Genomic DNA, 12099 nt, shown 5'->3' with positions numbered 1-12099 from the left:
GTAAGAGAAGCTGTTGCGTAAATATCTGGAATGGGCTCTGTAAAGGTGGGGGGGAGGGGGGAAGGGAGGTAGGGGAGATAGGGGAGGGAAGAGGGGAAAAAAAGGGAGCGAGGGAGGAAAACGAGTGATAGGGGAGAGGGTATGCGGGGAGAGAGAGAGAGAGAGAGAGAGCAAATTTGGGTGAGATTGTGGTTGTTTTTGTAGATTTATTTTTTACCAAGTACTCAGTATGGTTGTAAGGTAGTAAAGAGGAGGAGGAGGAGGAAGAAGAAGAGGAGAAGAAGAAGAAAGAACGAGACTTAAAAGAACATGTAGGAAGATTTCTAACCCAATCCTCACCCTACTCACCCTGTTTTTATTTATTCACTTACCTATTTACCCAACTCATTCACTTTTTCACTCATTCACCCTCCTTCCTGTTTACTACCTTCTTTACCCATCATCCTTTTCATGAACTCACTCATTCAGCTTTTCACCCATTGACTCATACACCACTCCCTTACTCACTCATTCATGCATTCATTAACCCATTCAGTCACCTTCATTCACTCACACCCACTCACTAACTCACTCATTCACTCACCCACTCACTAATTTCCTTACTCTCTCCTTCACTCACTCACTCATCTATTCACCCTCTCTTTCTCGTGACTCCTAAATCCATGCAGTGGAGCGTGATGGTCAGTCTCATTGTGGTCAGGCCTGGGATAGAGGGGAGATAGAAGAGAACGGGGAGGTCAAGGAGGGATGAGGAGGAAGGGGAAAAGAAAGGAAGGGAAGGGAAGGGAGTGGGAGATCAACGGAGGGATGAGGAAGGGAAAGGAAGGGGAAGGGGAGATCAAATTATTATGTCCAGTCTATGAGAAATGATCATTGTTCGTCTTTATTGTATTCTTGCTGCCCTCCCCTTGCCTGCACCCTATCCCTGCCCCCTTGCTTACCCTCAGTGATTTAGTGACCCACAGGTAATGGTTGTACAGGTGAGGTCAGGTGTGAGGGGGCTCATTAGTTTGATTCGTCGATATGTCATGTGTAATTTTTGTTCCATTTGTCATAATTATATATTTTTTCTTTCGTGGAGGTTTTGGCTTTTCTTTCTGTTCATATTTTCTTTTTTTACTTTATATATCATTAGTTCACTCTTTTCTTCTCTTTCCATTCTTTATTTGTCTTCATTTTCTCTTAGTTCAGTCGTGTTTTTGTCCTTGCCGTAATTTCTACCTTCCTTCTCTCCATCCTTCATTCCTTCCATCCTTCCTCCTTATCTGCCATCCTTCTCTCCTTCTTTATTCTTTCTATGCCATCCTTGTATCCTTCTTTCCTTCTATTCTTCTTTATCCTTCTTTTCTTCCTTCCTACCCGCCCTCTAGCCTTCCTTCCTTCATTTGTTTCTTTCTTCCTCTTTTTTTCTTCTACCCTTCCTCCATTTCTTACTTCCCAAAAAACATATTCTCTCTAGACGCGTATTATATTCCTTCCGTACATTTAAACCAATTGTTCTTTTATATTTCTTCCTTAGTCATGCCTCCTCCTCCTCCTCCTCCTCCTCCTCCTTCAGCTTACTCTCTTCCACTTCTTTTATCAACTTCACATTCTTGTTCATTGTCCTTTTCCTGTTATTCGTCCTCCTCCTCCTCCTCTTCCACCTCTTCCTCCACACACACACACACACACACACACACACACACACACACACACATAAACCAGCACACCTCAACACACAACGCACACACTCACGCATATGGCACTCCTTTCAGTAACCCAACACGGCGAGAACGAAGCCGCGTGATACTAATGAGATAAAGTGATAAAAAGCAGAGCATCCTTGAAACCGGGATATCCTTGCAGCCTCCAGCCTCCTTGCCACGCCATCCCGCCTCCTACATTCTTGATCCTACCCTGCAGACCCGTGACAAGGGATACACGGTGGGCTTACCAAGGATACGGGTCTGCAGGGGGCTGATAGGACTCGAGTATCCTACCCTCCTTCCTCTCCTCGCCTCACCACTGCCACCCCCAATCCCTCCATCCCTTGCGCTGACTGGCCGGGTTCTCTTGCTCACTTTAAAGCTAACTCGAAAGGCGGAGGGTTTGGTAGGCCCCGGGGTGTGTGTGTATGCGTTTGCGGCCCTCCAGGTTGTGTGTTCCCCCGGGGGCTCCCAAGGGTTTTGTTCGCATGGGGGTTACATGAGATATCCCGCACTCTCTCTCTCTTTCTTGTGTGTGTGTGTGTGTGTGTGTGTGTGTTGGTAGAGGAGGAGGAAAACGAATACGAGGAAAAGGAGAAGGAACAAGGATATGAAGTTTGTAAAAGAAGTGAAAGAGAATAAGCTGAAGAGGAGAACGAGGAAGAGGAGAAGGAGGTGGTGTGTGTGTGTGTGTGTGTGTGTGTGTGTGTGTGTGTGTGTGTGTGTGTGTGTGTGTGTGTGTGTGTGTGTGTGTGTGTTTGCGGGCTTATACACGCGCCCTGGTTTCCTTTTCACCACATCAGTTTGTCCAGGTAGGTGAAAGCGGGAACATGCAGACAGCCAGGTACCGAAGCAAGCAAACAAACAAACAAACAAACAGAGGCAAGCAAGCAAAGATAAACAAGGAAGCCAGCAAGCAAGCGACTTAGCACTTGAATCTTTCTTCATCACCACACACACACACACACACACACACACACACACTGGAGGATGCTAACCTAACCTAACCTAACCTAACCTAATCTAATCTAATCTAATCTAACCTAACCTAACCTAACCTAACCTAACCTGACCTAATCTAATCTAATCTAACCTAACCTAACCTTACCTAACCTGACCTAATCTAATCTAATCTAACCTAACCTAACCTAACCTAGCCTAACCTGACCTAATCTAATCTAACCTAACCTAACCTAACCTAACCTAACCTAACCTTACCTAACATAACCTAACCTAACCTAGCCTAACCTGACCTAATATAATCTAATCTAACCTAACCTAATCTAACCTAACCTAACCTAACCTAACCTAACCTAACCTAACCTGACCTAATCTAATCTAACCTAACCTAACCTAACCTAACCTAACCTTACCTAACCTGACCTAATCTAACCTAACCAAACCTAACCAAACCTAACCTACCTAACCTACCTAACCTAACCTGACCTAATCTAATCTAACCTAACCTAACCTAACCTAACCTAACCTACCTAACCTACCTAACCTAACCTAACCTAACCTAACCAACCTAACCAATCCATCTACTTACCTATTTTTTTCCTAACCATCTTCTAACCTTCCTACTTACGTACCTCTCTTTCTATCAATCTCTCTACTTACCTACCTCTACCTACCTACCTATCTACCTCTCTATCTAACTACCTACCCACCTACCTACTTACCCTCCTACTTACCCTCCTACTTACCTACTTACCTACCTACTAATTGCCTACTTACCTGGTGCAATGTTGGACTTTGTAATGCCAGAGGTCAAGGACACCATAAATAGCCTCCTTCTCCACCTCCTCCTCCTCCTCCTCCTCCTTCCTCTCCTCCTTCTCCTCCTCCTCCTTCTCCTCCTCCTCACTGGCAGACTTAACTTACCTGGCCTAAGAGACTCCGTAATTACCTGTCCAGGGTTCTTGGTGGTGTTGATGTCATTATTGTTATTATTATTATTATTATTATTATTATTATTATTATTATTATTATTGTTGTTATTTTTACTACTACTGTTGCTACTACTACTACTACTACTACTACTACTACTACTACTACTACTATTGCTCAAAGAGAGAGAGAGAGAGAGAGAGAGAGAGAGAGAGAGAGGTTTCAGGTGTCGTTGGGACAGGCAAGCAAATTGATCTCTATTGATTGCCCGATTTACTTAAGTAAGTGTGGATTGTGTCCTGCTGTGGGCCGCCGAGAGAGAGAGAGAGAGAGAGAGAGAGATTATTTTTTTCCTCACGAGTCTAATCTGATTTTGCAATTAAGCTTCAAAATCCTCGTTACATATAATCTTTTAACTAGAAATAAGATAGCTAATAGTTTTTCAGACCTTCATTTTGTTTGTATTGCTTAAAAAACAAACATATATACAAAAATTCTTCACACACACACACACACACACACACACACACACACACACACACACACACACACACACACACACACGCCATCTGTTCAAACCATATATTGTTTTTTCGAGTCTTTCTTTCCTTTCCTTTGTGATTCTTAATTACTTGATTTTTTTTTTTTTTTCTTCCTCTGTGTTTTCATTTTGCTTCTTTGTTCACGCTGTAGCTCCATCTCATATTATATCCCCTATGCTGTTTGTTTTTATTTGTTTTTGTTTCAATATAGAAAGAATGCGTCTCTCTCTCTCTCTCTCTCTCTCTCTCTCTCTCTCTCTCTCTCTCTCTCTCTCTCTCTCTCTCTCTCTCTCATTGCATACTGACTCACTTTTAATTATGGTGTTTCGGTGTGAGAAATATGTCCCGTGTGTGTGTGTGTGTGTGTATGTGTGTGTGTGTGTGTGTGTGTGTGTGTGTGTGTGTGTGTGTGTGTGTGTGTGTGTGTGTGTGTTTACTTCGAACATCGCAGTCCATATGTCAACAAGGGTACCCGAGTGTTGTGTGTTGCTGTACATGTTTTAGAAGGTGTTTCTGGTGATGATGCTGGTGGTGGGTGGGTGGTGGTGGTGATGGTGGTAGTGGGTGGTGGTGGTGATGGTGGTAGTGGTTGAAGTCTTCCTGAATCACGTCTATTGGTGGCGTTGATTTGGTTGATGGTTCTTGATCCTGGTGGTGTTGGTGTTAGTGGTGGTGTGGTGGTGTGGTGGTGCTGTGGTGGTGTTGGTGGTGGTGATGGGGGTGGTGGTGATGACGTGTTAATATCAAACACACACACACACACACACACACACACACACACACACACACACACACACAGGCGTTATCTAATCACTCAGCATCGTTAGGGCGTGTGTTCGAGATCACTAATAGTCACCTAATGAGGGCGACAGCGGCTCACTAGGCGGACCCCATATAATTAACGCCATTAGTGCCATTAAGGAGGCTTTTTATGGTGCCATTCCGTATATCTAGTGCCGGTAACTGTGCCATCATCGTTTGTTTGTTTTCTTTTTACATCCTCGTAGCTATAGACACCCCATTGCGAGGTTGAGGTGAGTGTGTGGTTGAGTTTGTGTGTATGTGTGTGTGTGTGTGTGTGTGTGTGTGTGTGTGCCGTGGATTATGTATGTCAACACGGGGTGGTTAAGTAAGCGTGATTTGAAGCAGCAATCAAATCAGGAAGCCGCTCTAAGTGTCCATCTTGAGGAGAGGGAGGGGGAGGAAGTGGGAGGGAGAGGGAGGGTAAAGAGAGGAGGAGGGAAGGTCAGGCGCGATCGGGTGCCACTGCTTGGAAAATCTCTCTAAGCATCTCCTCTCTTCGCTCTCTCTCCCTTCCTCCCTCTCTCCCTCTATTTGGCACCATCGATCCCTCTCACCTAATTCCCGGGCCGTAGGAGGTGGGAGATAAGGTAAGGAAGAGTGCCAGTATCGGGGCGGCGAGGGTGCCACCGGTGTGTGTGAGTGTGTGTGTTAGTTGGTTTGGCGCGCGGCTGTGACGTCACCGAGAGCGAGTTGGTCGAGCCACCGCCAGATGGCAACGTAATAGCGAGGCTTACCAGGCCAGGAACAAAGCCACAGTCTTTTGATAGACGTGACGGGGTGCGTTAGTGAGAGCTCTCTGTTTTAGTGTCAAAATGTTGAAGCTTTTAGCGTTCTCGACTGTTCTTCTGATAGGTGAGTGTTGCCCTGCTGTACCTTCCCTTACCTGCCCAGGTGTAACGCGACCACTGACACGGCCGGGAGATGAGCGTAAAGGGAGAGGAAAGTGTTGTAACTCGCTGAAAAGTTGAGCGCCGCGCGACTTAGACTTGAGAGAGTGTGAGAATGTGTTTGTGCGTGTATCTCTGTATCGGAGTGAGGGGAAGCGAAGAGGGAGAGGCAGGGAGTGAAGGAGTGAGAGAGGATGCCGTGGTTAACTTCCTCTTCTCAACCACCTGCCCGACTCATCCGCCCCTTCCTCATAAGAACTTAAGTTGAGCGAGTGTGTGATGCTGGTGCGACATTCAATGCTTCTTGCCTCTTACTTCACACCGACTCGCTTCTTTTGCTTCACGCTCTTCGCTTCGGTTCTTCACGCTTCTTCCCTTTTCTTCTCCCATGGCTGTCCTTTCATTTATCTTCTTTTCTCCCTTCCTTTCTTACCATATATATTTTTCTCTTCATATATTTCTTCTTTCCTCTCTTCTTCACGCTGCCCTTCTCCTCTTCTCTCTTATCGCCTCCTGTCTCTCCCTTAATTTATCTTCTTTTCTCTCCCTTCCTTCCTTTACCATATATTTTCTTCCTTTCTCTTCATTCAGTGTTTCTCCTCTTCACACCGCCTTGCTCCTCCCTTCTTTATTCTGCCCTTCTTCTCTTCCTCCCTCATTTATCTTTCCTCTCTTTCATCCATGCATTCACTATTTTCCTCTCCTCTTTTTCATACCTTCTTTTCATGCATTTATATTTTCCTTTCCTCTATTCCTTATTTCAGTGATTTTTGCTTCTCCTCACTTCTCGCCTCACTTTTCTTGTTCCTCTTCTCATATCTCTCTTCATTTATCTTCTTTTCTCTCCTCCTTCCTTACCATATATATTTTCCTCTCTCTCCATTCCGTATTTCTGTGTTCATCTCATGTCTCGATTTATCATGTTTTCTCTCTTTCTTTCCTCCTTTCTTATCGATGTTATTTTTTCTCCTCTATTTCTTGTTTCAGTGTCTTTTCTTCCCTTCTCACCCTTTCGCCTATCTTCTCTAATTCCATATCTCTCCCTTCGTTATTTTTTTCTCTTTTCCTCCCGAATTGCATATTTCTCCCTCTTCGTTATTTCAATTCACTTTTACTTCCTTTCCTTCACACTGTCTTTCTCCTCTTCTTAATCTCCTCCCCATATCCCTCTCCCTTCATTTATCGTCTTCTCTCTTTTCCTCTCCACTCGCATATTTCTTTCCTTTTTATTCCTTTTATCCATTACTTTCTTTTCCCTTATTTCAAACCGTTTCAATTTTCTTACTTTACACTTCATTGCTTGTCCTCTTCTTCCTTATTTTCTTATGTTTCTCCTTCCATGTCTCTGTTTTTCCTTTAATTTCTCTTCATTTCTTAACTTCTTATCGTATTCATATTCTCCTCTCCTCTCTTCATTCCACATTTCACTTCTTTTTGTTCTTCATATCTCACGTCATACCTCCTCTCCTCCTCCTCCTCCTCCTCATCCCATATTTCTCTCCATGCCTCGCCTTATCTTCTCTCTTCCTCCTCTCTTCCTTCCTTCTCTTTCACAATCTCGCGAGGTCCGTCAATACAGAACTCTGGACTTGGTGTATTTTCTCGCCCCCCCAAAAAAACAACAAAAAATAAACGAATGAAATATATCTCGCAGAACGGAAAAGAGTATTGAAAAGTTGTGTGTTTTTCTCGTGGAATTGATTTTGTGTTCCTTCGTTATGATGTGAGACGGTTGTGTTATGCGTGATATTTTTGAAGGAACGTGATGTGTGTGTGTGTGTGTGTGTGTGTTTGGTTCAGTGTTGCCCTAGTGAAATGCCTCGGGCTGTGTTGTGAAGTGTTGCAGTGTTTCATAAATGTGTGTGTATATGTGTGTGTGTGTGTGTGTGTGTGTGTGTGTGTGTGTGCTGACATGCTTAGTCATCATCAAGGTAGAGATAAAGGGAACGTTTCCAACTATCATATCATTCTCTCTCTCTCTCTCTCTCTCTCTCTCTCTCTCTCTCTCTCTCTCTCTCTCTCTCTCTCTCTCTCTCTCTCTCTCTCTCTCTCTCTCTCTCCGTGTCGTACGTGTGTTGTATTGACAGAAACTCGGACACGAAGACGCTTCCTCGACGCTCTAAACACAAGCAACTTCCAATCCATAGAACAAACTCTCGACGCGTCCAAACACCTCCTTGACACGTATATTGGGTGCTTAGTGTGTCCAAGAATACACACACACACACACACACACACACCAGTATCTTCACTCACCACCACCATCACCACCATCATCATCACCATTAGCGTATTGGTTTCTTGATTAATGCAGTATGTTGAGACAGTGACACACACACACACACACACACACACACACACACACCATCACCACCACCACCATCACCACTATCTTTACAATCACCACCACCATCATCACTATCACTATCTTCATCACCATCTTCACCATCACCACCACTAAAAGTCTTCGTATACGTATCAGCATTCAAAAATAACACTCTCCTCACCATCGGAAACCCGTGTTCTAATTGCTGTGGGAAAAATACTTATTGCCGCACGCACTGTAAAATTAGGTTATATATAGGTCACTGTGTAAGGAGCGTTATGGTCGGAGGAGGAGGAGGAGGAGGAGGAGGGGAGAGCGAGAGAGAGGGAGGGAGGTGTAAGTTAAACTGGGTCGATAGCGGGGAGAAGGGAATCGTTTTGGAGTGAGTAGTGCCCTTTATTTTTGCCCTTTCTTTTTTCTCAATTTGGAATCATCTTGTAAGGGAAAGTGAGGCGTATGCGAGTGATTCCGAGGTTGTGAAGTGAATGTCCTGATGATGATGATGAAGTGATGATGATGATGGTGATGGTAGTGGTAATGTTAGTGATGCTGGTGGTGGTGAAGGGAGTAAGGTTGGTGGTGATGGTGTTGTTGAAGTGAATAAGGGGAGTGGTGATGATGGTGGTGATGAAGTGAATCTAAGGGTGTTGTTGTTGGTGGTGGTGGTGGTGAAGTGAATAGGTAAGGGTGGTGGTGATGATGCTGGTGTTGAAGTGAATCTAAGGGAGGTGATGATGGTGTTGATGACGGTGAAGTGAATCTAAGAGTGATGTTGATGCATGTGATGAAGTGAATCTAAGGGAGGTGATGATAGTGTTGATGACGGTGAAGTGAGTCTAAGAATGGTGTTGGTGCTGGTGTTGATGGTGAAGTGAAGGGGTGGTACTGACGGTGGTGATAAATTGAATAAGAGTGATTGTAATGTTAGTGAATCTGATGCTTATAAGGTGAATCTGATGCTGTTGATGGTGAATTCCTTGACTGGGAGTGTGGGAGTGCTGTCTGTTTGTGCCTACCCATCTATTCTCTCTTATTTCATGCATTGACGTACCTTACAAGTGAATCTGATGCTTATAAGTCGAATCTGATGCTGTTGATGGTAAATTCCTTGACTGGGAGTGTGGGAGTGCTGTCTGTTTGTGCCTACCCATCTTTTCTCTCTTATTTCATGCATTGACGTACCTTACAAGTGAATCTGATGCTTATAAGGTGAATCTGATGCTGTTGATGGTGAATTCCTTGACTGGGAGTGTGGGAGCGCTGTCTGTTTGTGCCTACCCATCTTTTCTCTCTTATTTCATGCATTGACGTACCTTACAAGTGAATCTGATGCTTATAAGTCGAATCTGATGCTGTTGATGGTAAATTCCTTGACTGGGAGTGTGGGAGAGCTATCTGTTTGTGCCTACCCATCTATTCTCTCTTTTCTCACGCATAGGCCTAGATGTACCTTAAAAAGTGAATTTGATGTTTAATAAGTGTTTCCTCTGCCCCCTTCTTATCCTCATGGTAAAAGGAATGAACGGATTATCACAGTGGAGGTTCTAATATATATCTCTCATATCTACAACGCAATATCTGAAAAATGAAAACAAATGCAAGTAAAGTGAATCTCGTGTGCCTGTTATGTGTATGTAATGTTAGTTGGAATGCTCATGCTAAAGTGGAGGAAGGGATTAACACACACGAGAGCCTTATCTAATCTATCCTCTTATCTAACGCCCCAAAATGAAAATGATGCGAGTAATGTGAATCCAGTGCTTATAAAGTGTCATGATCGTCCTCTCGCCACTGTCGGTAAAGTAGGGACGGGAAGGGCAGGCGGGAGTGTATCATAAGAGGGGGATGATAAGATACGGGCGGGAAGACACAGGTAGACTACTTTGGCGTGTGTGTGTGTGTGTGTGTGTGTGTGTGTGTGTGTGTGTGTGTGTGTACTTTGTCTATGTTAACAGGATTACCTTATCACATCACCTCTTGCCTCACCGCCTCCTGATGTGTCCTGTTTGTGTGTTCGTGTGTGTGTGGGTGGGGGGGGAGGAAGGAAAGGGCGAGTAGGAGTGAGTGAAAGTGAGAGGGAGGGAGAAGGATGGAAGGAAGGAAGGGGAAAGGTGTGAGATTTAAGGGAGTGAGAGAGGTAGAAGAAGGGAATGGGAGGGATGGAGAGAGAGAGAAGAAGGGAGAGAGGGAATGAGGGATAGGAGAGGAAGTGAGGGATAAGAGAGAAGAGAGGAGAAAGGTGTGAAATGGAAGGGAGTGAGAGAGTGAGTGAGCGAGAATGTGTGAGAGGGGAGAGAGGGAGTGAGAGAGAGGAGAGGGTCAGTAGATGAGAGAGAGAGGGTCAGTAGATGAGAGAGAGAGAGAGAGAGAGAGGGGGGTCGTGTGTGTGTGTGTGTGTACATGATTAAGGTGCAAGGTATACACTCACACAACCTACATCATTAGTACACACACACACACACACACACACACACACACACACACACACACACACACACACACACACACACACCGTCTTATCATTTCGTAAACTCTGTCTTTAAAACAACTTTTTTTTTCCTTCTTTCTCATCGCCTTGATTAAGAAGAAAAAACGACCAGGAAATGAAATTAAAAAAAAAATGTGTGTGTGTGTGTGTGTGTGTGTGTGTGTGTGTGTGTGTGTGTGTGTGTGTGTGTGTGTGTGTGTGTGTGTGTGTGTGTGTGAATAAGTCAGTGAAATAAGTTTGAGATGAGGTGTTTTTTTATGTTTATTAGCGCGGGAGTGAGTGAGTGAGTGAGCGTGAGGGAGAGAGCTTAAAGTGTGTGTGTGTGTGTGTGTGTGTGTGTTTAAAGGTTAGTGAGATTAATCAGTGGAGAAAGTGAGTTAATTTCCTTAAAGTGAGTGGATGAGTCAATAAGTGAGTAAGTGAGTGAGTTAGGTGGGTAAGATTAATTCAGTGTTGCCAAGTTTGAGTTTGCGGAAAAGTAATTGAACGCCTTGGTTTAATTTTCTAAGTGGCTGTGTGGTGTTAGCATTGTGGAGCGAGCAAGTACCGTAGTGTGTGATTGAGTCTGGGAGGAAGGGAGGGAGTGAATGTGTGAGTTAGTGAATTAACCTACTGCAGTGATGAAAAGTTGGAGAATGAGTGAAAAGCAAATGGGTGAGTAAATGTGAGTGAGTGAGTGGGTCTGTTTCGGAGGGAGGGAGGGAGGGAATGTGTGAGTAAGTGAATTAATCTTCTGCAGTGATGAAAAGTTGGAGAATGAGTGAAAAGCAAGTGGGTGAATGTGAGTGAGTGAGTGGGTCTGTTTGGGAGGGAGGGAGTGAATGTGTGAGTAAGTGAATTAATCTACTGCAGTGATGAAAAGTTGGAGAATGAGTGAAAAGCAAGTGGGTGGGTATGCGAGTGTGAGGGAATGAGTAAATGTATGAGTGAATGTGTAAGTGAATGAGTCTGTGCAATGAAATCTTAAATATTGAGTGAAAACAAGTAAGTGAGTGAGTGAATTTAGCTTAACGAGAAAAAAAAGGGTTAAGAATGAGTGCATGAGTACGTGAGTGAGTGAATGAATGAGTGACTGAATGTAGTGAACTTAGAAAGGAAAGCTTGAAGAATGAGTGGATCAATAGGTGAATGTGTAAATTAGAGAAGCAAAAGAGTTAGAGTGAGTGAGTGAGTGAGTGAGTGAGTGAGTGAGGTAATACTCTTGAATAATGAAACACACAAGTGATTGATTGAGAGGGGAATTAAATTTATTATTAGTGAATTATTGATTGCCAGAGAGAGAGAGAGAGAGTCTACTACAGTTTCCATAATCCACTTCAGACTCCTTGTTGGGGATACTTATAATGTTACTCTTGCCTTACCTCTCTCTCTCTCTCTCTCTCTCTCTCTCTCTGAGGTATTTTTGTTTGTTTTGCTGTTTCGTTAATTTCTTCTTTATTTGTATTGTGTTTGTCTCTTAATTTGTGTTTTATTT

Source organism: Eriocheir sinensis, unplaced genomic scaffold, assembly GCF_024679095.1.
Source record: "Eriocheir sinensis breed Jianghai 21 unplaced genomic scaffold, ASM2467909v1 Scaffold251, whole genome shotgun sequence".
NCBI classification, from domain to species: domain Eukaryota; kingdom Metazoa; phylum Arthropoda; class Malacostraca; order Decapoda; family Varunidae; genus Eriocheir; species Eriocheir sinensis.
This window is presented reverse-complemented; position numbering follows the sequence as displayed.